Source organism: Chiloscyllium plagiosum, unplaced genomic scaffold, assembly GCF_037043375.1.
Source record: "Chiloscyllium plagiosum isolate Xiang-an unplaced genomic scaffold, Cpla_swu_hap1 HiC_scaffold_9, whole genome shotgun sequence".
NCBI classification, from domain to species: domain Eukaryota; kingdom Metazoa; phylum Chordata; class Chondrichthyes; order Orectolobiformes; family Hemiscylliidae; genus Chiloscyllium; species Chiloscyllium plagiosum.
Genome location: NW_028270147.1, coordinates 91,891,082 through 91,917,966, shown reverse-complemented (window position 1 = coordinate 91,917,966; position 26,885 = coordinate 91,891,082). Strand labels below are relative to the sequence as shown.

Sequence of the window (26,885 nt, the reverse complement as noted above, 5' to 3'; positions counted from 1 at the left end):
AAAGTCAGTTGGCTTTGTTACATTTAACAGCAGAGTGGGAGCACAAACAGCAAAGAATGCTGCGTTCACATAGCCTGCTGCTGCTGCTCCAGCTCCAGCTCCAGCTGCTGCACTGCACGCTCAGATGTGCTGGCATCCTCCTTCTGAAGCATCTCCACAAGAATGGAAGTCTCGGCAGTTTTGTTAAACATTTAACTGCTCTTATCCAAGAATTCAGATTTCTCTGGAGTGATGCAGAAGGACAGATTGGATGTTGTTTTCAGGTTGGAATTTATTGAAGGAGATTTTGGATGACTGGCTCATTTCCACTCAACTTGGACAGGGTGGAGCGTCACTAAGGACTGTGGATTTAAAAACTTTACTAGTGAACTTTTTTTCCACATGGGAGGATTCTGCAAATTCCATTTACTGTATGGACTAGTAATTTTTGTTATTATCCTTGCATGTTGTGTATCAATAACTTATGAGTCTTATGAAAGCTGGTAGTGTCATCTAAGTAGTTATCATGAAATGATAAAAGAGAGGAATGTAATGTTAAAAGATTAAATGGGAATATCCTTCTGGACATTAATGTAATATTAAAGAGTTAGACTGCAAAGCTGAACATTCTGGAAGTGGGGGGAGGCGATATTGTGTCTCACAGACAGCGTATAGGAATGTGGATGACTATCCATTGTAATTCACACTTTATTTAGACAGTCATTTGCTACTACTCCCTTACTATTATCAAATTAAACTATCATTCAATTAAACTATAAGCCATTTCCTGAAGCTAGGCATGTCACACCTGCATTGTCTTGGTGAATCACTGAATCAAGAAATCGTCTGCATAATGATTCCCCAGGATTAAGGCATTAGAAGTTGCATTATCTCTAGGATGATGTCATCCTGCCATTGTACCTGGGGTAACATGTGACTGTGAGGTAGTAACTGGGGGTTGTCCTGAGTGGCATGTGACTGTGGGGGAGTACCTAGGAGCATGACAAACTGACCTCTATAAAGGGGCTGTGTTTTCTTTGTTCAGTGCCTCACTTTGACTTAACTTTGCATGCCTGCAAAGAGGGTCAAAAGGGGTCACCTACGTTGTACAAGTTTTAATAAACTTTAACTGTTTGCAGAAGTTGGTGTGCGCGAATTGCAACTCGTATGCAAAACCTTGGGAAAATAACCTAACAATATAAGTGACCAAAAGCAGTGGACCCAGCATCCTTGTAACACACCACTGGTCACAGGTCTCCAGTCCAAGAAAACAACCCTCCACCACCACCTTCTGTCTCCTACTTCAAGCTAATTTTGTATCCAAATGGCTGGCTCTCCCTGGATTCCATGTAATTTAACCTTGTTAACTGGTTTCCATGCAGAACATTGTTGAATGCCTTACTGAAGTTCGTTTAGACAACATCCACTGCACTGCCTTCATCAATCTTCTTTGTCATTTCTTCAAAAAGCTCAATCAAGTTAGTGGGACACAATTTTTCATGCACAAAAGTGTTCAGTATCCTTAATCAGTCCTTGCCTTTCCAAATAAATGTAAATTCTGTCTCTCAAAATCCCCATCAACCCACCACTTACCTCAGGCTCACCAGTCTATAATTCCCTGACTTTTCCTTACCGCCTTTCTTCAATAATGAATTAACTTTAGCCATCCTTCAGTCTTCCAGCACCTCACCCGTGGCTACCAATGATACAGATACCTCAGCAAGGAGCCCAGCAATCGCTTCCCTAACTTCCCACAACGTTCTAGGAAACATCTGATCAAATGATAAGGATTTATCCACCTGTATGCATTTTGAGATGTACAGTGTCTTCTCTACTATAATATAGACACTTTTCAAGAAGTCTCTAATTATTTCTCAAAGTTCTCTAGCTTCCATATCCTTCTCCACAGTAAAGGATTTTGCAAAATACCTGTTTATTATCTCACCCATCTTTTGCGGTTCCATATATAGATAGCCTTGTTGATCTTTAAAGGGCCCTAATCTCTCCTTAGTTACTCCAGTACCCTTGAAGTATTTATAGAATGTTGTTTGGATCCTCCTTAACCTTATTTGCCAAAGCTATTTCATGTCCCTTGTTGCCCTCTTGATTTGTCTCAAGATCAGCATGGTGGCTCTTTGGTTAGCACTGCTGCCTCACAGCGCCTGGGACCCGGGTTCGATTCCAGCTCGGGCGGTTGTCTGTGTGGGTTTCCTCCGGATTGCTCCTGTTTCCTCCCAAAGCTGTGCATGTTAGGTGAATTGGCCATGCTAAATTGCCCATAGTGTTTGGTGCATTAGTCAGGGGTAAGTGGGTCTGGGTGAGTTACTCTTCGGAGAGTCCGTGTGACTTGTTGGGCTAAAGGGCCTGTTTCCACTGTAGGGAATCTAATCTAATCTAAATCTAATTACTCCAACTGCCCTTATACTTGAGGGATTCACTTGATCCCAGCTGTCTTTACCTGCTATGACTCCTTTTTCTTGACCAGAGCCACAATTTTGCTGTTCATCCAGTATTCCCTAGTTCCATAAATGTTTTTGTGCCAGTATATAAATGATGGGGATATAACGCAATATCAACAATAAATAGCACCAAATAACGTGATAATGCTTTAAAGTTACAATTTGCCTCTTAAATAGGATCAGAGAGCTTCCCCAAGCTTCCCAAATTTTTCAAGCCAACAGATTCTGACAGCAATTTTTGAGAAGATCTGTAGCTCAGATTTATCATAACAGACTATGATCATATGGGCAGTAAAGGTATCTATATAACATCCACAAATATTCAATTTCAACAAAACATAAAGCAGCATGCTTTTAACAAAGCACAGCAATGCAATACAAAAACTAACCACTGTTCTTTACAAAATAACTAAGCTGGAAGACGAGATGAAGAGTGGATAGTTTCTATGCCCGCAAATCCTTGTGAATACATGCTGATGATCAATGAGTCAATGACACTAGTGAATCCAAGATTTCCTTCTGTTTTTAAAAAAGCCAAAAATTTACAGCATGTGTTGTACAGTACAAAAGGTAAAACATAAAATGAAATAAATTAGTGAAATTAATAAAGTCAACACAGACAAAATCAAAAATGTCTATGGTTCCAACATTTTCATCTCCTTAGTACTGAACATGCGGTATTATTAAAGGTCGAGTTAACCATCACTTTTAACAATAAGCATATATGCAGTGGTCTCTTCAGGCAAATCATTCCAGGCACTGGGAAAATTGCCAGTTCTGTTGGTTTCTGAAATGTTATGAATATCACAGATATACAGTTGAGAAGCTCTACCTCTTCCTTTTTAAAACTTCTCCAAAATGGCTTCCCTGTCTGCCAGAATATAAAGTGAGCTCAGTTTAACTCCAAATCACTGCCTATATCAAATAAATAGAACTTTCCAAATGCCTCACATGAATAGCCAGAAACAAAGTTCCACTTTACAAGGATGTAAAGTTGAAGCTATTTTATACCATGCTACAAATTAGAAAAATAAAATCAATTTGACTGCTTGGGAGAAAAATACAAGGAAGGAATTGCAAGGAATTCAAAAACATCAAATTGGAAATGCTACAAAACTGATTGAGCCTTGAGGAATTTTGGCTTTTGAAGAAACTGAATTCCACATCTTATTTGGAAAAAAAAGTCAGAAATGAGGGGAAATTGCAACCATTAATCAGCACTTATTAATCACCAATAGTAGGATGCAAGGAATCACCATTAATAATGATTAAAGGAAATACCTGGTACCAAGTTTATGACATGACGGAATTTAATGCAAGTTCAAGTCAAAAGTCAGCCTTCACACCAAATGCAGCAAAATTTATAGCAAAAATGTTAATGAGAAATTCATTGCAAGCCAAATTTGTGGAGCGAACTGAATACTCAGTGCCAGATCAATTATTTCAGTTGTCAAAAAAAAATTCAAGGCAACAGAAGACAATAAACATATTCTTAAACTTCACTCCCATAATAATATGAAAGGTTAACCTTATTACTGATGTACTGCAATTCTTACGTGTAACCAATTAAAGTAGAGGTGCTTGAGTCATGCTGTGGAAAGCTAACCAAACAGACCACATATTAGCACAGCCACAGGCATCACTTGACAGTTCTGAAACCACATTTTACTACTGGCATAATTTGACACCATACTTCCAAACTACGAAGCACGTGTAACAAGCCAATTTGAAATAATCCACGTTTCTATTCAAGAATGCTATAAGATAGTCTTTGTTTCATGATCAATACAACTGACATAGTTATCTCCTTTTACAATCTTCACAGAATTATTATTTTAAAATATATAAACAGTTTTATTTGTATTCTATATAATGGACTAACAAACATTAATAAAAAGGTCTGAATATCTGAGGCAAGGAGGAGGATATCAAATAGTATAATTATCCTGTTTGAAGAAAGAGTGAAGTGTGAGACCAGTAAGATTTCTTCGCTATTTAAAGAAATGAGTCATTGTTAAGTCTTCCAAAACACAACATTTGGGTCTCCTGTATACTAGGGTGGGGGGTGCGTTTGCATGACGGTGGTGGAAGAAGAGCAGCAACAATTCTAATGTAATTTTGAAAACTCTTCTCTTCAGTACTATGATTAGCAGTACAATTTGTGTTTACTACTTTGTGCTTATTTTCAAAAAAGTGTCCCAGTACAGGTCATTGAAATTTCTTATGGCGGAATCCAATGATGAGTAGCCGAAGAAATTGCAAACCTGCTACTGCAAAAATAAATGCACCAATGATACCTTCAGAATTCACAACACATATTGAGAATAAACTGGAAGAAAGGCAGACGAACCATATAAAAAGAAGTAACACAAGTTAGAGTACGTTATGCTGAATAAAAACACTTTTTGCCCACATTTCTCTCAGCTATTACAGCCAGGCACTTCATTCGACAGCTTACTCTCTAGGTTGCAAGAAGTTGCTCACAACATTTGTCTGAGGATAACACTGTTACAGTGCATTTGCTGAGCTGTGTAACAAGTTGCTAATAGCATAACTACATTTAAAAAATGCATTCCATATGTTGGTTGACATCAGTTTGCAATTGTACCTTAGAGATTGAATACACAGGCAATTTGTCACACATCGATTTGCAAAGGAACCCAGAATATGATGAGAGGAAGTTTGGTTAAAACCTAGTGAAGTGTCTCCATTTCCTGAGACCATTTTTGAAAGGAGCCCACTGTTTGATACAGGTATGAAATTGAAAAAAATTGCTGTAAAATCTGAAAACTTAATTTTAACAAATGCATGAGGTCATGTTATTGTTCAGGAATAGATGCAGATAAAATGTACTGCAAAGTCAAAAACATTAACTGCTTTCAAAATCAAATGCTGAAAATAGTGAATTCATTATCCTTTACATAGACGTTAGAGAGGCATGTCACTTTCACATCATGTTTGCACAATCAAAACATTGGAATAGAACAGGAATGGCATTGATACCGTGCAGTTTAAACAAAAGACACTGGCTACAATAACATAACTGAATTTGTGGTTTACAGTAGGCACATCTTACTGGTAAACTTTCATATTAATAATTCTTTACGCCATGAGAAACTGGAAGCAAACTTGCAACAGAATCATTATAGTAAAATTGCTGCACAGTTCTACTGAATATCCACAACATTGATCTTTTTCCTGAATTTATGCAATGTTAAGAGCTACATTCTCTTTCACAACCATGATCAAAATTGAATAGAATACAAGGGGAAATGAAGAACAATCCTGGTGGTAAGATCAGCAGGTGATTCAATTCTTGGGCTGTTCCTTCCTTATCCACCCCAACCAATGCAAGTTGTGGTCAGAGAGAGGGCAAGACCTGGGTACTATTCCCAGGAGGTTTTAACTGCCCCACTTTTCACTGCTTCCTGCGATGACCAACTGGATGCATACACTCGGAAACACCATCAGGAACCCAGTTCCCTCTGATTCACTAGCACTGATCTCAAACAAGGCCTTCAGCGAGAGGCCCGGTTCAAGCATTAGGGTCCTTCAGCCACCTAAAATGGTGGTCCTGTCTCTTCTGGTGCAGTGGCAGTTTTGCTGAACTATTAACATTCTTGTGTTTACAGAAATGGAACGCCTCTTGATATCAGGAACTTAGGTAAAAAAAAATTGCTCTTCATTGTTACTAATTTCTGATTGAGGGATATTGTTTGGAACAGATTTGGAAAGGCAATTCTAGATCTTGACTCCTATCAGAAGATAGAAATTCAGCCCTAAAGTATTTGTTGGTATGCGTGTATAATGAAGATTATAAGAGAAAACATTTAATTGTCAGGAGTAAATATGACACTGAGAGGATTAGATACTTTTGTATATACAAAACAGATTTCTGAAGAACTGCTGAGATCAATAATCCCAACACTGTTAACAGTTAACACCTAATGATGCTTAAAAGGAACCTAGCACAAATACTTGCAACTTTCTTAACGAAGTCCAAAACACATTACCAGGAACTACCAAAGTTAACGTAAATCATAGAGGATCACACAAGAACCTTGGCCATATGGCTTCTTTACACATACTATGATTGGTTCATGTGAGTAATTCATATGCTGAGCCAGAATTACAGGGCATTAAATATCCTCTGAGTTAAAGTGAACAGTGTCTTTTGATTTCCTGCATTTCAGATTTACTTTTAACAGGATGAAGTGAACAGATACCTTGTGGGAGAAAATATATCTTTTGAACAGTGACATGTCCCTTTGGTTCACATCTATTGCAGATGTCTAAGCAACAAAGAATTTAATCCATATTTCATCTGCCTATGCCAGGAATCTAGAAGTATATCCTAGGAGGAATAAGGAAAACCTCTTGCTCGATTAGTTCTAACTGCCATGACATCATAGGTGGGCTGATCCTACAAACTTCATGCCTGTGTTTTTAAGGAGCCTGTTAGTCTGCCTTATGTTGAGATGCTGTGAAAACCAACTACACACCCACCATCTAACAGAGCCTGGCCTTGAAGCAATAAAAACAACACAGACAGTGGCATCAGCAACAGCTAAAAGTCGCACGATCTATTAACTGAAAACAGAACCTGGATTTGACTCTAGCACAGAACAATACTGCTACATTTCCTTCAAGTTTATTACTGCAGATTACCATATGTAGTCAAACTTTTATCCGGAAACAATGCTTATGGATTTTTAATATTGTAGGACATTCATGAGTCTACTTATTGCTTCAGAAATCCATGTGACACCACCACAACCAGAACAACAAACATTTGGAAACTTTTCATCTGACTTTGGAGCTTTACTGCAACGCATACACAGGAAAGGAATCAGGTTTGTATTATGCATGAAAATTAAGTCAGCTTTCTTTGTGAACTAAAGTAGGTCTTATTTTGTTCCTTCAGTTCGAGTTTTTTTTCACTGCATTGGAAGCAAAGTATAACAACAATCTTACCACTCAGTTAGCAATCCTAATTAATCTGGGTTATAAAGAAAATATTTAGGAAAACTCTTTCAGATTTTAATAAAAGTGACAATAAAGGGATTATATCGATTACACCTTCTGAAATGTGTTTTTAGATTTAATTGGTTTAAATTAGACAGAAGGCTATTGCTTTCCACTTCTAAATAATCTACAAGAATCATTGGTAGCACTTAATAGCAGTAGTTGTTTCTAAAAAGTATATGCCTTTTAAAAATTGTCCAAGAAAGTCAATGCTCTTATAACAATGTTACATTTTTGTTTAATAATACTTAATCTGTTAATGTATTTGCTAAGTCTTCAGACATCTTTCATTCTTCTAATGTCCAACATACTTGTGTCAAAAAAAAGGAACTCCATATTGTATGCTGTTGCAAATTTTACATATCATATTTCTTAGACAGATAAAAATTGCCAGACAGAACAGATTTAGTTAACAGAATAATAAACCTTCCCCCTGCTTGAACAGTAAAATGTGTTTCCTGAGCTCACATCATGATCTGCTCAGTGGTTTGAAGCCAAGATTTTGAATGTTAAACCAAATTACACTACAACTTGCAGCCAGTTTCGCATATCATTGTAGAATACTAAGAGAATATAAAGGGCGCTGAAAATTCATTTCAGCAACATTAAAGGTCAAAGCATGAGTTCAATTGACTCTTTTTGTCTAAATTATGTTTGTGGAATATGGCATAAATTCCTGCTGATAGTTCAATTTTCATTTCATGTCAAATTACAGAACATAGGCAGTTTCATGTAGAGTCCAAAACAATCTTGTAGGTTTTCTTACATATCTTTTGAGTAAGATCAATTTCAGCATATATGTATAATAAGTTGACAACTATACACATTCAGTTGAGATACCTGTGTAACAGTATTTTGACAATGGGTTGCATCTCAAAACAGGCCAAACGGAGTCATAATGACTTGCCCTGCTGGCATTAGTTCTCAATACTGCGAGTAATGTCCTTGCCAGATTTGTTTATAGGAAGTACACTCTTTAAAAGTGGTTCTAATCTTCGACAGTGTTTTTTTGGAGCAGGTAAAGGAAGAACTATAAAAAAAAAGTATGCTAAGAGGGCAGGTGAGAATAGGAAGAATGTACAATTGTCACCCAAGTTACAATTAAACTGGATTGAGGTTTGGAACATCAGCTGAAAAACACTAAGTCACACAATATGAGTAATTCATCTGTGTTAACATGGCAGGAGTAACAGTCATCTTTGCAAGCAATGACTAGTCATACCAGCAGTGAATGTATTGATCATTTCCAGAATCACCAATATTTCATTTCACAACTTTGTGAAAATACATTGCATGCTCAACCTAGAATAAAGTAAATGGCAAAAATGTATTCCAAAGTTGAATTTATTACTTTAAAAAGACAAAAGTGATTAAGTTACACTAGTCATGGTTTTATTTCCAAGAATTACATGGAAAGAATTCTCGGAATTTACAGAATGGAAGGAGCCTACAGCTGCATGGACTATAAAGAATAATCCGAAAAGCCTTCTCCTCAAATACCCTTTAAATCTTCTCCCTCTTTAACTAAATGTGCGCTGCCTAGTTATGGATCCCCCAACCAAGTGAATTAATATCTTCCTATCCAGGCCATCTAGACCCCTGAAAATCTTATGTAATTTTATATTTCTCCAGTTGAGAACCTTGATTTCCAGTTTATCTTTTCTCTTTTTCTTAACTCCCTTAAACTTAACTGAATTTTGTCTATTTCCACAAAATGCTCAACAGATATCCCTTTCACCTGTCATTAACACTAAATCCAGAACATCCCTTTTGTTAGACTTGCCATATTTTAGATAAAAACATTTTCCATAAAGTATTTTAAGATATGTGTTCTTATTGAATCTTTCACACTATTTGATCCCAGTTAACATTAGGGTTGTTGAAATCCCTCATTATTACTGCTCTGTGGCTTTTGCTCTTATCAAAGATTCACTTACATATTAACTCTTTCTTTCTCTTGAAGGTCTAAAGTATATTTCCAATAGTGACAGTTATTTTTGATTCTTCAGTTCAATCCATCTAAGCATTTGACGATTATTCTTCTATGTCATTCCTTCACACAGCTATCAATACAGTGACTCCCTTCCCTTGTATTCCCTATCTCATCAAAAGATCAAGTAAACTGGAATATTGAGCAGCCATTTCTGGCTTTATCTGACTTTATTTCCACTGCCTTCTAAGCATGCTAACAAATTGTCTATCTTACTTTTCATTTTTCTCCCCTTTCTGAATCTGCACTCTAGTTTCAATTTGCCTGTTAAGTTAGTTTAACCCTTCTCCAACAGCACCAGCAAAATCCTTTGGGAAGATATCTGTTCCAGCACTATTCAAGTGTATCCAATCTGACTTGCATATGTTTCAACATCCCCAGGAGTGGAGCTAATGGCTAAAATATCTGAAGTCCTTCTTCCTGCACAATCTCTACAACCATATATTGAAGAGCTCTATCGTCCTATTTCATTAGCATCAGGAACATCCCCATTTGCTAATAACTCGCTAAACTCCCACAACCTCTGTATAGCTGTTGATCTTACAGCATTTTGTTAGATGCTTTCTCCTGCTTATTCCAAGTTGACCAGTTACTTTCTGCCATAAGGCTCTGTGAGAATCACTATAGATTTCTTCCTCAAGCTTCAAACTTGATAAAGTTTATAGTCGTCCAGCTGCATTCTTTGAGATGGATGATAAAGTTGATATTTTTCCTGCTTGAGTGCAGGTCTGACTATTGTTAAGTTCCTTATCGCTCGCTCAGTTAGTTGCGGTCTACATAAGACCAAAGCTGTAATGCTTCTGTCCCTTCCCAAACTGATCTGCTTGCATCTGTTAGCAAACCCATACAGATAAGTTAAACAAAGGAACTTTATACCCCCAAATTCTGTCTCCATGACAACATGGTGAGGAAATAAAACAGCTTACCTTCAGCACAACTCCTTGCTTTTGTAAATTATATGATCAACCTATATTCTTAATAAGAGTTTAAGAACTCCTGTCTCCCAGAATTGCTGGTTCTGATAAGGAACCATCTTGTTCATAACCTAGGTTTTTCTTAATTTGATTTGTAAACCACAGACGTAACATAAAGCTTTTATAAAAGCAAGTGTAGACCTTCTGGCTCCATGACAAGCCCAGAGGTGGGTCTTTTATGTCTAAGTAACAACTCTCCTCTGACCTTGTATGATTAGCAGGTAAGTTTTTAACTGTAATCAGCTCCAAATTTGTCTGAACTCGATATACTTCAGATCGGAGTATCAGTTTCTCAATTACATGTCCCCATTAATCTACAGCTAAACTTTATTGCATGAACTAACAGCTTGCAATGAATATCAGTTATGAACTAGAATTCACAACCATCCCATCCCAAATGATGCCTCATGTTATTTCTTATGCCAAATACCTTACTTAAATAAACTGACCTCATTAGTAACCAACAACAGGCCTCAAAGTCAGTGTTATACGACCATTTGCTGAGTTGTCCAAGTTTTTTACCAAATTGTGGAAATTATAGAATCATCAACATGTATTTGTAATTTGAATGTGATAAGGCAACCTGCGTGTCACTCAAAATGCATGGGGGCAATGGGTTATTTCATTCCCGAAAACTAGCAAAATACCTTTGAAGATTAAAACAATAACACCCGCACAAGAAGCACTGACAAGTTTAGGGAAGAGCTGCTTCTGCCATAAGAGACTGTTTCTCTTCTGCACTTGCTGCTGAAAGGTTCACTAGTGAGCCCAGTAGCTGAAAACACTGAACAAAAACACACCATGATTGAAGAAAAAACAACAGTTCAGAAAATAAGCAGTAGTAAAGAGACTGTTGCCAGGGTGCCTTTTGTCAGGGTCAAATGAGCAGAGAAATCCAGCTCTTGCATCAGTGGAGGATGGGGTGGTGGAAGAGGAAGGAGGTTGCAAGGAGAGGTTGGTGGGAGACAGAAGCTATATGGTGGAGAGAGTTGGATGCTGCAAAGGGGTGGTAAAATGAGGTTGTAAGGAAAGGAAAAGGGAAGCTGTGAGAGGGAGGAAGAGAGGGAGGCTCCAAGGAAGAGAAAGGGTCTAAAAGGGAGAATGGGGAAGGAAGTTGTCGGGTGCATGGGGTGGGAGGAGGCTGCAGAGGGGTGGAAGAGGGCTGATGAAGAAGGATACAGGAAGGAAGATTGTGGGACAAGAAGTTTTATTGTGGAGGTAGCAAAGGGAGAGGGGAGTGGGTGGCTTTCACATATTATTTTAATTTTAACATTTATTAAATTCCTTGGAAATGAAAGTAGAATTGCTGGCTTAAAAAGTTGCACAAATACAGTAACTACTAGTAGTTGTTACTGTGATGAGCACTGTATGAAATGTTAAGTTCAAATCTGAGATTGAGATCCTTGACATTATAAAAAGCCCGATTACATTTTTTTAACTTCTTTTTGCATTTGTGATGGAAATACATTAGCTGTGACCTTACCAATAGATGATGTGTTCAGGGTGATAGCTTGTGTGTAGTTATTTTGGAAAAAAAAATGCTTAATTTATAACTGTTGTATTGTGCCAATTAAATACCATGGATTCTAGGAAATTTGCACTTTCATTTTGCGCTGTAGCTTTAAAGTCAATGTAATTTTGATAGTTCTTGAAGATATTACTGAACTCTTTCAAACCTGGTTCCGACCATAAGTAATGTAAACTTACATGTAATATTGTTATTATTAAAATGCACCATCTAATAAATGAGCCAGTAAGAATAAAGAAGAATACTGAATGAGAAACCCCTGAAACAAGTAGCCACCCTTGACAGAAAATGCATGTTTTATTACTGGTCTAATGACATTTCACAGAGGTACATTCAAACAAAAAATTATCACCAGCCCAAAGAAGATTTGAGGAAAAGTGACAAAGTCCGGTCAAAGAAATGTGGTTTAACAAGGCTGTTGTAAGAAGAAAGGAAGTGACGTGGTTCAAGGAGGAAATTCTAGAGTGTAACAGCTCAAATGGCTGAAAGTACAGATGTCAATGGTGGGGTGAAGGAAGTGGATAATAACTAGAGGCAAAAGTTGGAGCGACACAAGGGTTTTCTCATTATAGCCTTGGTCCAAACATGGACAGAAGACCTGAACTTAAGGCAGTATACTGTATTACCAAATATAGCATCAAGGTGCCCTTACAAAACTGGAATCAATGTGAATCGGGGATGAGTCATATCGAATTGTGGTTCTTGGAGGTCAATCGTCCCACCCTGAGGACATCAGTGCACGAGTCCCTCAGTCCCTCCCTTGAAAAAGGGATAGGATGTATACGAGAGAGTTTTGAGTATGCTGAAGTTTCTTGATGTTGCAGAATGGAAGCCAGACATAAGAGCAGTGGAATAGTCAAGGTGGGAGATGAATAATGTTTCAGCTTAAGATAAATTTAAGCAAAACAGATGCAGGCAATCTAATGGATGTGAATGTAGCTGGTGTTTATGAAGGAAAATATTTGGAGAAGTGAACTTAATACATAGTCAACCAGGGGTTGAGATTATGAAGAGTCTTGGTTTAATCTGAGTCAGTAAATGACAAGGGGAATGAGGCTGTAGCCAAGTAACAGTTTATGGTGGGGCTAAAGACAATTGCTTCTATCTTTCCATTGTTTGCCTGTAGGACACTAATAATCATCCAGGTCTGGATGTCAGACAAATAGTCTGACAACTTGATGGAAGGGTTCTGAAAAAGTGTCATTTTAGATTTGAAACATCTTTCCTGCACAAATGCTGCCAGACTGGCTTAAGGTTGCATAAATACAGTTGCCACTTGTAGTTGTTATCGTAATGAATACAGTATGAAATGTTAAGTCACTTTCTGCTTTCATACTCCTGTATACTTGGGAGTCTGACCCTATTATTTTTAAATGCTGTTTCCAAGGAGCAGCCTGTAGATAATGAACAAGAGGGAACTAATAAGAAGGGGATAACATATTTTTAGGCTATGCACAACTTACTGCAGAAATTGAATTATTTAGCAATGTCAATTTTCTGCCTGCTAAACAACAAGGTGGACAGATCAAAATGACACAACTCCCTGGTAAATGTTTTACTAATTTGTGCGATGACATCATACTGACAGAACTGCTGCATCTTCAAATTACATTCTCTAGTTAATAGAGTACAGGTCTGAACTGCCAAGTCAACAAAATCCTAGATTGAACACTTGACAAAAATGAAACCATGAAATGTAGTAAGGGGCAGTCTCCATCTCCCACTGCAAGTGAATAACCAAAGCAACCTATTTCACATGTATGGTATGAAGGATTTATGGTGTGTGGAAGAAGTTTGGGCTGTAGCACCACCAGTAATCAAATTCAAATAAAGTTGACATGTACAGAAAAACAGCAGTAGGCATATATATTTTCTTTTAAGAAAGATGATCAAGTCTCACTAAGTTTCTCTCAACTTAGCTAGAGTATTTTAGGTGTCTCTTCACAAAGAATGCAATGTATCAACACTTTTTTTCTTAAGTTCTGTATATAAGGAATATACTTAGAACTTCTCATATTGTACAGAACATCAAAGATCAATCATATACTGAGAATGGATACCTATATAGATCAACTGAGACATGGAGGTGCCGGTGTTAGATTAGGGTGGACAAAGTTAAAAATCACACAACACCAGGTTATAGTCCAACAGGTTCATTTGGAAGTACAAGCTTTCGGAGTGCTGCTCCTTTATCAGGTAGCTAGTAGGGCAGGATCATAGGACAGAGAATTTATAGTAAAAGATCAACATATCATACAACTAATGCAGTGTACTGAACAAACCAAGGCTGCCGTTAAGTTTTTAATTACTTAGAATGGGTTTGCAGATCTTTTACTATAAATTTTGTGTCCTATTATCCTGCCCCACTAGCCACCTGATGAAGGAGTAGCACTCTGAAAGCCTGTACTTCCAAATAAACATGTTGGGCTATAACCTGTTGTGTGATTTTTAACCTAGATTAACTAAAGCAGAGATTGGAGATTCTTTCATCTCAAGAACGTTAATGCATCCATTGTGTATTGTGCCAATCTGGCAAGGGATTGCATGATGACAGTAGGAACCTGGGAAGTACTGAGGATCAGAGGAAGCTTGGTATGCACGTAAGCCAATCCCTCAAAGTATCAGAACAGGTGGATAAAGTGATTCAGGCGGCATATGGTATAGTTGCCTTTATTAGTCGAGGCATAAAATTTAAGAGCAGGGAGGTTATGCTGGAACTGTATTAAACATTGATTAGGACACATTTGTTCTGGAATTCACATTATAGGAGGATGTGATAGTACTGGAGAGGGTACAGAGGAGATTTGCCAGGATGTTACCAGGGCTGGAGAGTTTCAATTATGAAAATAGATCAGATAGACTGGAATTGTCTTCCTTAGAGGAAAGGAATTTGAGAGTTGAGATTGAGGTGCATAAAATTATGAAGGGGTAGAGATAGGGCAGACAGGAAGGAACATTGTCCATTGAAGGAGTGATTAATGGCCGGGGCATAGATTTAAGGCATGGGGGACAAGATTTAGAAGAGACTTAAGGAAAATCTTTTTTTCACCTAGAGAATGGTGGGAATCTGGAACTCACTGCTTGTAAGGGTGGTAGAGGCAGAAACCCTCATAACATTTTAGAAGTATTTATATGTGCACTTGCGATGCCAAGGCATGTAAGGCCAAGTGCTGGAAAATGGGACTTAAGTAGTTAGGCGGTTGTTTCTGAACAGAGTGGATGTGATGGGTTGAAGGGCCTTTTTATCTGCTGTAAATCTTTATGACTTTTCATGCTCATTTTACTGGTGCAAACCCATAAACATGTAGATTTACAAATTACAATTCCACAACTTGTTCTCGTGATAAAGGCAACCAAAGGAATGGAAAAATTTAAATGACATTAAAAAAATCTATTCTGGTTAACAAATATTGGAGATTAGCAATTCACAAATAACCAAGGAACACTGCTTGCAACATAGTATGCTCAAATCTCAGGCATACAAAAGTTATTCTGTCACTGTGACAGATTTTCTTTAAGAGCCTATGGTTTATATTCTCAAAGCAACACAGTATTTCATCCTTTTGACGTGACATTGCCCGAGTGTTAAGTGAACTTAAAATTATTTAACAGAAATTGCATTAAGTGTAAAAAAAACTTTGCAATACTGGCTGATCTCCCACAGCACTGTTCATAGACAATATACAGCCTTCAGCATGGCCGTTTATTTGTAAAAGTACACCTGTACTTAATTAGTTCTGACCCTTTTAAGGTCAATTCCGTGATAGTAGTTAAAGGTTAACTGCTGTTGATCGGAAAACTGGCAGCTGCTAACGCTGCTCCTTTATCAGGTGAAGTGGAGGGAAGCGCACAGGTACAGAATATATAGGTGGATTAATCCAGATCTTCTGTGCTTCCAGATGGTCAGGTGCTGATGTAACACTCCCAAAATGTGCTTTGGAATCTTTTTAAATCTCAATGCAAAAAAACCCCTAAGAATTCCTTGGAATTTTGAACTCTCAGATTTGAAAAACAATTCTCCTGCTTCCTAGGATCCTTTTAAAAAACAAACAGAGGCTTTGGACTGTTCTTATATAATTACTTGGATAGACAGAAAAATCAGAGTCTAACTCCTGGGTAATTACAGGTCTGAATACACCACTCCTGCAATCACTCACACTGACCTTACTCCTTGATTTCCCCCTACCCCTTCCTTACTCAACTGAATGGTCTCTCATTTGACACCCCCTCAACTCAACTTCTCCACTAAACCCTTACTCACTCCTGACCTGACCTGACTGTCCCAATCCACCTCACCCAGCTGTCACCTTACCCCTCTCATTACCAAACCACTTCATCCATCTGCTACCCTACCCATCTCAATGAGCTACTTTATCCCCTGCCTCCCTCCTACTTCCCCATCTAACCAATCAGCCACCTTATCCATCCACCCTGCTGCTTAACTCACCCAACTACTTTCTACATTTATATTACACACTTATCTTTTCTTTCTTTTCAAAACAGCTTTGGAAAATTTCAATTGTAAAAAGCCTTTACAGACATGATGGGCTGAATGACCTCCTTTTGCACTGCAACATTTCTATGAAAAAGAGGGTGCGGCTTCTGCTTGTATTCTGCATGCCACTCCCTTCGTGCTCTGCTCCATTCAATCAGTTATGAAAGATCTGACATCAAAAGCTCTCTCAGAAAAATTGCAGGAAGGCAAGTGCATATTCCTTTGCTAAAGTCAGAGATAAGCGGCGGCACGGTGGCACAATGGTTAGTACTGCTGCCTCACAGCACCAGAGACCCGAGTTCAATTCCTGCCTCGGGCAACTGTCTGTGTGGAGTTTGATATTCTCCCAGTGTCTGCGTGGGTTTCCTCCGGGTGCTCCGGTTTCCTCCCACAATCCAAAGATGTGCAGGTTAGGCGAATTGGCCATGCTAAATTGCCCGTAGTGTTAGGTGAAGGGGTATGGGTTTGGGTGGGTTGCTCTTCGGAGGGTCGGTGTGGACTTGATGGGTCAAAGGGCCTGTCTCCACACTGTAAGTAATCTAATCTAATAAGAATTCTGCCCTTATCAAAAGATTCAGATCAGTGTTAAAATATATTTACATTTGAAATTAAAAAATGTATTTAGCACATACTTGCAATGATTAAAGCAGTTATCATTTCACAGTAAAAGTAATTAATAACAGAAATAAATGAGACGAATAATTAGATGTTTTAACTGACTTACTGACTTCTAAAATCAGAAAAATTAAAAATAGCCTTTAGTGCACAGCTACTCATGCATCATGATCAATTTACTTTTTGCAACATCCATAGCAGACACTTAGGTAAGTAACTGCTACACACCTTGTGTTTGTCTCTGCAATACCCATGCAAAATCAGAAATGTTATATTTGAAGACCGTCAAAGTTGCAAAAAAAAAAGGGCATTAACTGCAGAAATTAAAGTGCAGTATTGACAATGAACAGAATAGCAACATTTACAGCACCAAAAGTACAATACAGACCTCAAAAGAACTATGTAACAGCAAATTAGAAAAGCAGTTCCATTGTATGCAATCTGATCCTGTTTCTTTAGGAGATCCTTTTCATTGCCTTAAGCAATTCAGGCTTAAACTAAAATTTAAAACTGTAGAACTTGAATTTTTTAAATACATAATATATAGCGAGTGACATTTGAAATTTGACGTGGACAGGGATTAAAATAAGGGATCATAATTTCAGTGTCACCCCAGGTATTAACATTGGCCAAGCAAAAACTATTCACTTTTCCAATCCATCCCTTTGGCCAAGCAAAGGGGTGGGATAGAAAAGTAATAATTTTAAAATAATTATTTCAGAAACTGTTAGTGCTTCCAGCTTGCTGGACATTGAATGTATGCTGGTCTGATGGTATCATTTTGTAATTGTTAAGTGAGTAGCGGAGGTTTGGTAGCATCGTTCAAGTCAAAATTGCTTGAGTCATACAGCATGGAAGCAGACCCTTCGGTCTAACTAGTCCACATTGACCATAATAGGAGAAAGTGAGGACTGCAGATGCTGGAGAGTCAAAATCGAAAAGTGTGGCCCTGGATAAAGCGCAGCAGGTCAGGTAGCATCCTTCATCAGGGCTTGTGCCCGAAACATTGACTTTCTTGCACCTCGGATGCCGCCTGACCTGCTGTACTTTTTCCAGTGCCACATTTTGACATGTTGACCATAATCCCAAACTAAACTAGTCCCACCTGCTTGCACTTGGCCCATACCCCTCCAACCATTTCTTATTCATATACTTATCTAAATGAATTTTAAACACTGTAACTGTACCCACACCCACCATTGCTTCTGGAAGTTCATTCCACACACAAAGCACTATATGTTTAAAAAAAAGGTTGCCCCTCATCTTTTTTAAATCTTTCTTCTCTCACCTTAAAAATATGTCCCTGAGTCTTGAAATCCCAGTCCCTAGGGAAAAGACATCTAGCATTCACCTTATCTATATTTCTTAAACCTCTATAAGGTCACCTCTCTCACTTGACACCCTCTCAACTCAACCTCTCCACTAAACCCTTATTCACTCCTGACCTGACCTGACCTGACCTGACCATCCCGATCCATCTCCTATGCGACAATGAAAAAAGTCTGAGCCTTCAAACTCTCCTTATAAGTCAAACTCTCCATTCCTGGCAAGATCCTGATAAATCTCTTCTGACCGTCTCTGGCTTAATAATATCCTTCCTATAGCATGGAGACCAGAACTGGACACAGTACTCCAGAAGAGGTCTCACCAATGTCCTGTACAACCTGAACATAATGTCTCAACTCCTATACATAATTTAAGGACAAGGTGTAAACCTTTTAGGACTGAGATGAAGATACATTTCTTCACCAGAGTGTGGTGAGTTTGTTGAATTTACTGCCACAGAAAGTGGCTGAAGGAAAACATTGTGTGTTTTCAAGGAGGAGGTAGATACAACTCCTGTGGCGAAAAGAATCAAAAGATATAAGGAGAGAGCAGGATTAGGCTATTGAGTTCTGATCATAATGAATGGTGGAGCTGGGTTCAAGGGGTCAAATGGCTTACTCTTGCTTATTTCTATATTTCTATGTTAATGAGAGACATAGATATAGTGCATTGGAAGCCATTATTTTCATTAGTAGAGGGGTCAATAATAAGCTAAGAGATGGAAGGCTAAAAGGAGAGTTGAGGAGAGAGCTTTTCTTTCCCTCAGATGTGGTGGGAGATTGGAACTTACTTCCTGAAAAGGTAGTTGAGTCAAAAATTATTATAGCAGTTAAGCAGTGTTTATGACATTAACTTGTATTGACATCACCTTTAGGTCTAAGGGCCAAGAGCTAAATGATATTATTATAGGCAGATCTTTGTTGACTGGCAGAGGCACAATGGACTGAATGGACTCCATGTGTATTGTAAACACCTATGAGTCTATGATCCTTCTGAGGCAGAGTACAGAAATCACATAACCCTAAGAGAAAGAATTTTCCCACATTTCTTCCTAAAAGAGTGACATTTAATCTTAAAACAATGTTCTAGACTGACTCACAACATGAAGCATCCTTTCCATGTCCACCTTGTCAAGACCGTTCAGGATCTTCTATACTTCAATGAAATCACACCTCACTGTGCTAAACTCCAGTGCTATACCCACCACAATAACCAACACTCCTCGAACATTCCAGAAGCTTCCCCAACCTCCGGAACTGCTCTGCTCCCATCAGTCACAAGGCGGGACAGCCACCATCACCGCGGTGATCAATGACATCACTTCCGCTCTCACTGACCGGCAGCTTGCAGCCACGGCCACTCATAACACCTTCGTGACCACCAGCCAGACAACAGTCGCCAAAACTGCTGGACTACCAATCGCTGCCACAAGACCTGCCACCGCCGGGACCAACGTAAGGTCCGACCGAGAAAACACTTCTGCGTACCCCCCCCAATTGCCTTCGCCGCAGGCACTTCCACCCCCTCTGACATCACTTCCAGCCCCACATCACCCCCAACGCCATGCGACTTCCACCCCCATTGCGGCTGCTTTTGCAGCCACTTCCGCCCGTAAGGACTTCACCTCCACCACGCCTTTCATCACTTCCGCCCCCTACGTCATCACTGACATCACATGTTCTGCGACATCCGCCCACACCAACGCCACTTACCTGCACACTGCCAGCATGCCCTCCCCTCCCTTCCCCCCACGGATCCCACTGTCACAATCCCTGTTCCCTCCCAGAACCCTGAGGGGGGCATCACCTCTGCAAATGATTCCATTCCCCATTCCCCCTACGCCCACTCCAGTCACAGTCTCTGCCCCGACTCCCAGCTCCACACCTATTCCAGGTCCTAGCTCCCAGCCCTGCCATGTTTTCACTATCCCCCCAAACCTCCCCCTTACTGAGGACAAATGATTAATCCTCAGCAAAGGCCTTATACTATCATCCCCCTCTGTCCATGCATCAACAAATTCTATACGTGTCGTGACGTCGAACACTTCTTCCACCGCCTCCGAGCTTACTTTTTCAATCAAAACTCTTGCCCACCCTCCAAGGACCCGTTTACCCGCATCCAACACACTCCATCCACCTGGACACCCCATGCCGGTCTATTAACTGCCCTTGATCTCTTCATTTCCAACTGCTGCCGGGACATTAACTGCCTCAACCCATCTATTCCCCCTCCCCCACTCCAACCTCTTATCCTCACAATGCGCAGCCCTCCATTCCCTCTGCTCCAATCCCAACCTCACCATCAAACCAATGGACAAAGTGGGTGCAGTGTAATTTGGCGCACTGACCTCTACACTGCTGAAGCCAGGCGCCAACTCGAAGACACCTCCTCCTACCACCCCCTCAACCATGACCTCACCCCCCTTCACCAAACCATCATCTCCCAAACCATACATAACCCCATCACCTCAAGGAATTTCCCACCCACAGCTTCCAACCTCATAGTTTGGGAACCCTGCACTGCCCGATCTACCTCCTTCCAAGATCCACAAGCCTAACTACCCTGGCTGACCACTGTCTTAGCCTGCTCCTGCCTCACCGAACTCATCTCCACCTACCTCAATACTGTCCTATCCCCCTCAATCCAAGAATTCCCCACATACATTAGGGACACCACCCACGCCCTCCATCTCCTCCAAGACTTCCATTTCCCCGGCCCCCAACGTATTATCGTGATCATGGACATCCCACCCTCTACACCTCCCTCTACCATGAGCAGGGCCTCCAAGCCTTCGGTTTCTTCCTCTCCCGATGTCCCCACCAGTACCCTTCCACTGACACTCTCATTCATTTGGCTGAACTGGTCCTCACCCTCAACAATTCTCTTTCGAAACCTCCCACTTCCACCAGATGAAAGGGGTAGCCATGGGCACTCGCATGGGCCCCAGCAATGCCTGTCTCTTTGTCAGCTATGTAGAACAGTCCATCTTCCGTAGTTACACTGGCACCACTCCCCACCTTTTCCTCCGCTACATTGATGACTGTATCTGCGCCATTTTGTGCTCCCACGAGGCGGTTGAGCAGTTCATCAATTTCACCAACACATTCCACCCCGACCTTAAATTCACCTGGACCATCTCTGACACCTCCCTCCCCTTCCTGGACCTCTCCATCTCCAACAACGACGAGCGACTCAACACTAACATTTTTTACAAACCCATCGACTCCCACAGCTTCCTGGATTACAACTCTTCCCAACCTACCTCCTGCAAAAATGCTATCCCGTATTCCTAATTCCTCTGCCTCTGCCATATCTGCTGCCAGGGGGACCAGTTCCACCACAGAACACACCAGATGGCCTCCTTCTTTAAAGGCCATATAATTTCCCCTCCCACGTGGTTGAAGATGCCCTCCAACACATTTCATCCACGTCCCACACCTCTGCCCTCAAACCCCAACCTCCAACCGCAACAAGGACCAAACCCCCTAGTCCTCACCTTCCACTCCACCAACCTCCGCATAAACCGTATCATCATCCGCTGACATTTCCGCCACCTACAAACGAACCCCACCACGATGGGTATCTTTCCCTCCCCATCCCTATCCGCTTTCCAAAAGACCGTTCCTTCCGTCACTACCTGGTCAGGTCCATGCTCCCCAACAACCCACCCTCCTCTGCCACCGCAGGAATTGCAAAACCTGCACACACACCTTCCCCCACACCTCCATCCAAGGCCCCAAAAGAGCCCTCCACATCCAAAGTTTCACCTGAAATTCCACAAATGTCATTTATTGCATCTGTTGCACCTGATGCAGTTTCCTTTACATGGGGGCAACTGGATGCCTTCTCGCAGAGAGCTTCAGGGAACATCTCCGTGACACCCGCACCAATCAACCCCACAGCCCCATGGCCAAACATTTCAACTCTCCCTCCCACTCTGCCGAGGCCATGCAAGTCCTGAGCCTCCTCCACTACCACTACCTCACCACCTAATGCCTGGAGAAGAATGCCTCATCATCCGCCTTGGAACCCTTCAACACCAGGGCATCAATGTGGACTTCACCAGTTCCTTCATTTGCCCTCCCCCACCTTACCACAGTTCCAAACTTCCAGTTCCGCACCATCCTCATGACCTGTCGCACCTGTCAATCTTCCTTCCCATCTATCCGCTCCACCCAGATTTAATGAATCCGTTCCAAATACTTGCAACATCCCCAAAAACACCCTCTTGGCAAAAAAGATAAAATCAAACACAGGTCCTTACAGGTGAGATGTCAGAGAGAGAGAGAGAGAGAGAGAGAGAGAGAGAGAGAGGGAGGATCAGCATGGAACGGTTTTTTTGACCAGCAGCCTCAAAAAACTGAACTTGCTCGCTAAAACCAAACCAAATCAGAGAAATGTTGAGTTGGGAGAACTGGCCACTTCCCTTTAATTGTACAAGTTTTTTTTAAACTTGAAAGTCATTTACCTTAGACTATATCTGTAAGCTATCAAACTGGCCCTAAAACCCTTCCAAACTAGGCTGACCGGAGCTTCTGCATCAATGACCCCTCTCAAAAAGAAAACCAAGGACAGAATAACCTTGTCAAAGGAGCAGCATCGTCACATAGCCATAAGACCGTTTTAAGGTTGGCGTAGAGCATGAAAGCTCCTTCTGCTCCCTAAATACCCTTGAGGACTCAGACCCATCTCCAGGATGTGACGTCTAGTTCAATTCAAGATGAATCTTCTTACTCTGCAGCTCTAAGCTCCGTGGCTCATATTGGTGCCTTGTTCAAAATGTTTATAACAATGCCAGAAAACTCATTTCAGTTTCTTCTTGGAGTTATAGAGCAAGTGTTGGTTTGCCCTGCTCAGGATTCACCGAATTAGAAATGGTTCCTGTTGTCATGTACAGCATGAAAATTACCCACAGGCATTTCTGTGGCTGCAGATGTGACTCCAGGGTGGTGTGTTGCCTCCCTGGTCAAGAATGTCACTCAACGGTTGTAGAGCATTCCAAGGGGAAAAGCAGCACTGCACTGCTACAGGAGCCAATCTGTCCACTTGGTTGGATGTAAAACATTTGATGGCAGTATTCAAGGAAGATAAGTGAAGCTCCCCATCGTCTCCAACATATAGTTCAATATTTTTCCTTCAAACAACATCACCAAAAAAGCACATTAACTGGCTGCCTATCACACTGCAGTTTGTGCAGTCCTGCTGCATGTAAAATGGCTTCCATGGTTTCTAAAGTACAACGGTGACTATAATTCAAAGGTTCAATGGCTGTAAAGCACTTTGGGATGTCCGGTGTGGTTAAAGACCCAATATAAATGCAAGCACATTCCGGTACAAATTTGTAATAGATCAGAACAACACATACCGTTATCCAGTCTTTTTTTTCCTCTATGCTAATCAATGAACATTGGAATGGTTGTGGCAAACATCACCACAAAAAGAAATACTGTCTACGTTGTGTACTTTAAGAAGGTTCATTCCACCATTGTACAGCAGGTAGTCTCCAAAGCGATCCGTTTACTGTTGTGACCGTAGCGTTAGTCTTTAATTTACTGAATGCACAGAGGTTGTCTTTGAAAGAATCTAACATACTATGTTAAAATAAGATAGTTACAAATCCCTGAACACTGCATGATTTACAAGTGTAGTTACTTTAAGCATAAATAAACTACTAATAGTTGCAGGCATTTCCTAGTTCAGTGTAAAGGGACATACTCAACGTAATTTAGAGATGCCGTCTTTTTACTATAGAAAAGATCTCCTGATCTTAAAATAATACTGAGAACATATTATCCAAGTTTATTAAAATACTGGGATTTCATTTTTATATATTTTTAATAGAAAATATTTTATGAGCCAAGGGACACATAGAATGTTATAAAACAAACCCACAAAACACATTTTTTCATAATCCAATTCTCCTTCTCTGTCCCTTCTTTCCTTTCAAGAGGTTTTTTGTGCCAACACTGAAAACATGTCTTGGAACTCTGCTCTTAACTCCCACCCCATGCTTCCTTGCAATTCCTTGCAAGAAGTCACATAAAGCAGGACTTCTCACCCTTTTCCTCTGATTGTCCTTCTCTCCTTGAATGGAAACAGCCAATTTTGGCTTGTTACCTCCATACAATGACAGAGTTAGGATCAGGAGTTCTAAATAAGATGCAATACCTACAACATGAGAATCTTTCATTCCCTAAGACTGTTCCCTTCTGGCTAGTTTCTATTTTTGTGAAACAGTTGTAGTCATTCTCTATTGCAGCAATTTTGAATACTTTTAGGTTAACAAATAAAAGATATTTTGAAACCATCAGGATAATTTAAAATCAAGAAGTTGTTCATGGCAAGTTATCAGTAGCCATTCAAAATACATTTTGGGTCAGGTATTGCTTCTCTTGGTATTTTATGTTAATTCGATTTCTCTGTGCACTCAAAAGTTTTTTCTCTCTTTTCTAAGTTGCTGCAAGTGTGGATTATTAACAATGCAACAAAGTCAACAGGTGATATAGGATCTTGGTGATTAACAGAAATAGTGCACTGCCCTTACCTATGAGATTTCAGGATTGAGAAATTAGAATTAGAATTCCTAAAGAATTAGAATCCCAACAGCGTGGAAACAGGCCCTTCGGCCCAACAAGTCCACACCAATCTCCGAAGAGTAACTCACCCAGACCTATTCCCCTACCTTATATTTAGCCCCGACCAATGCACCTAGCCTACACATCCCTGGCTACTATGGGCAATTTAGCACATAATGTGCTAACCTGCACACCTTTGTGATTGTGGAAGGAAACTGGAGCACCTGGAGAAAACCCACGCAGTCACGGGGAGAATGTGCAAACTCCAGACAGACAGTCACCCAAAGCTGGAATCGAACCCGGGTCCCTGGTGCTGTGAGGCAGCAGTGCTAACCACCGAGCCACTGTGCTGCCCCAATAAACTAGAAGGAGGAGTGAGTGAGAAGAGTGAATTAGAGAGATCAAAACTCTCAGTCCAATTCAATAAAAGATGAGAGGCAAAGAGAAAGCAATGTTACATTCAGAGAGAAAGGAATAATGAAAATACAGAAATACAGGTAGTTCTCCTATAACGCCATGTTTGCATTCCAGCGAAACCTTGGTTAATAGAAAATTGCTTAATAGAAATAATGGGCCGATGGGAGAAGTGAGGTTAGGGGATAGACCAGCAAAAATGGTCACTCATGATTGCTCAAAAATCACCCAAAAGCTTAATGCAAAGTATAGCATAGCCTGAATGAAGGTTGAAATCATATTTATTAGCAAAACAAAACTAAATTTAAACTGTACATTTAAAAAATGTAAGAAAGCTGCTCTCTGTATAGTATTTCTGACAGAAAGTTGCTCTGTCAGCAGCTGACGTTGGCACATGCACGGTATGGCACCAAGACCAGGGCTGACATCATGCATATGCAGAAATGGGTGGAGACTTTGGTGCAGCTATCAGCGCAGTCGCAGAACGGTAGAAAGACAAGCACTGACATCGCAAATGCAAGGAATGTGCAAACACTGACACGTGCACAGAAGGGCGCGGACACTGCATGCACAGAACACTTGGAAATCAGCGCATACACAGAACGTGAACCAATCCACACTTGAATCGCGCTACTGCCAAAGCAGACAAGCATTGTCGAAAATAACGTTCCCTAATTCTTCAGCGATGTTATAGTCAAATCGCGCTGCCGAAACCTATGTTATCCCAGAACTACCTGCATTACTTTTTTTTAGAATCTACTAAAAGAACTCTCGATCTGAAGTTAGATTCTGAACATACTCGTTTACATTCTGAGCCAGTCTGACTGATCGGGTGTCATGAATCCCATGGTTCAAAGAATATTAATGCAATTTAATTACTTAACACTCAATACAGTAATTAAAGGGAAATAAATATGCAAATGAAGCAACATGAAAATTTGACAGAAGGTCAATATTTGAGATCATGTTCACAAAGATGATGTTAGAACCTGGCAATTCAACTTATAGCTTTTATTTGGTCAATCAGCATTTTAATAATGGCATGTTTTATCCATATTTTAGTTTTTAAGCAAAACCTGATCCTATATTGAAAATAGAAAGCTTAAGAACAAATTAATTTACCCTACAGATATTTTGAGTACATTGGAAAAGATGCAAAGAATAAAGCCACTACTATAGGAAATCCATTACTCACCATCACAACAGAACATTTAGAAATGCATTCAGTTTGAAATTAACTGTTTTAATAAATGATTGCAAGAGTCAACTGCTGCATTTAAATCATTTTAAAAACTTTATCAGTGATTGTATGTTAGAGGAAAAGGTATTTATTCTGCAGGAAGATTACTCTTTGGAAGTTCAGGACTTTTGAAACTATCGACTTTAATTCCTTTTACATTTCCTTGTTAAATGAATAGTATTAATTATGCCTTCATCTTATGCTCAACTCTGAAATGAAAGAAACAGAGCATGATGCACATCACGGCAACATCATGCTGCTGTCA

General features: G+C 40.1%; 2 protein-coding genes across 6 annotated transcripts in view; one reads left to right on the top strand and one right to left on the bottom strand.

Annotated features, from left to right (window-relative positions):
- ralgps2 (Ral GEF with PH domain and SH3 binding motif 2) overlaps positions 1 to 26,885 on the bottom strand; it is a 470,074-nt gene that overhangs the window by 83,671 nt on the left and 359,518 nt on the right. The gene's annotated exons all lie outside the window — the stretch shown is intronic.
- angptl1a (angiopoietin like 1a) overlaps positions 6,917 to 26,885 on the top strand; it is a 77,468-nt gene continuing 57,499 nt past the window's right edge. The window contains exon 1 of the mRNA XM_043700059.2: positions 6,917 to 7,291. The gene's annotated coding sequence lies outside the window, so the exon portion shown is untranslated. The remainder of the gene's footprint in view (positions 7,292 to 26,885) is intronic.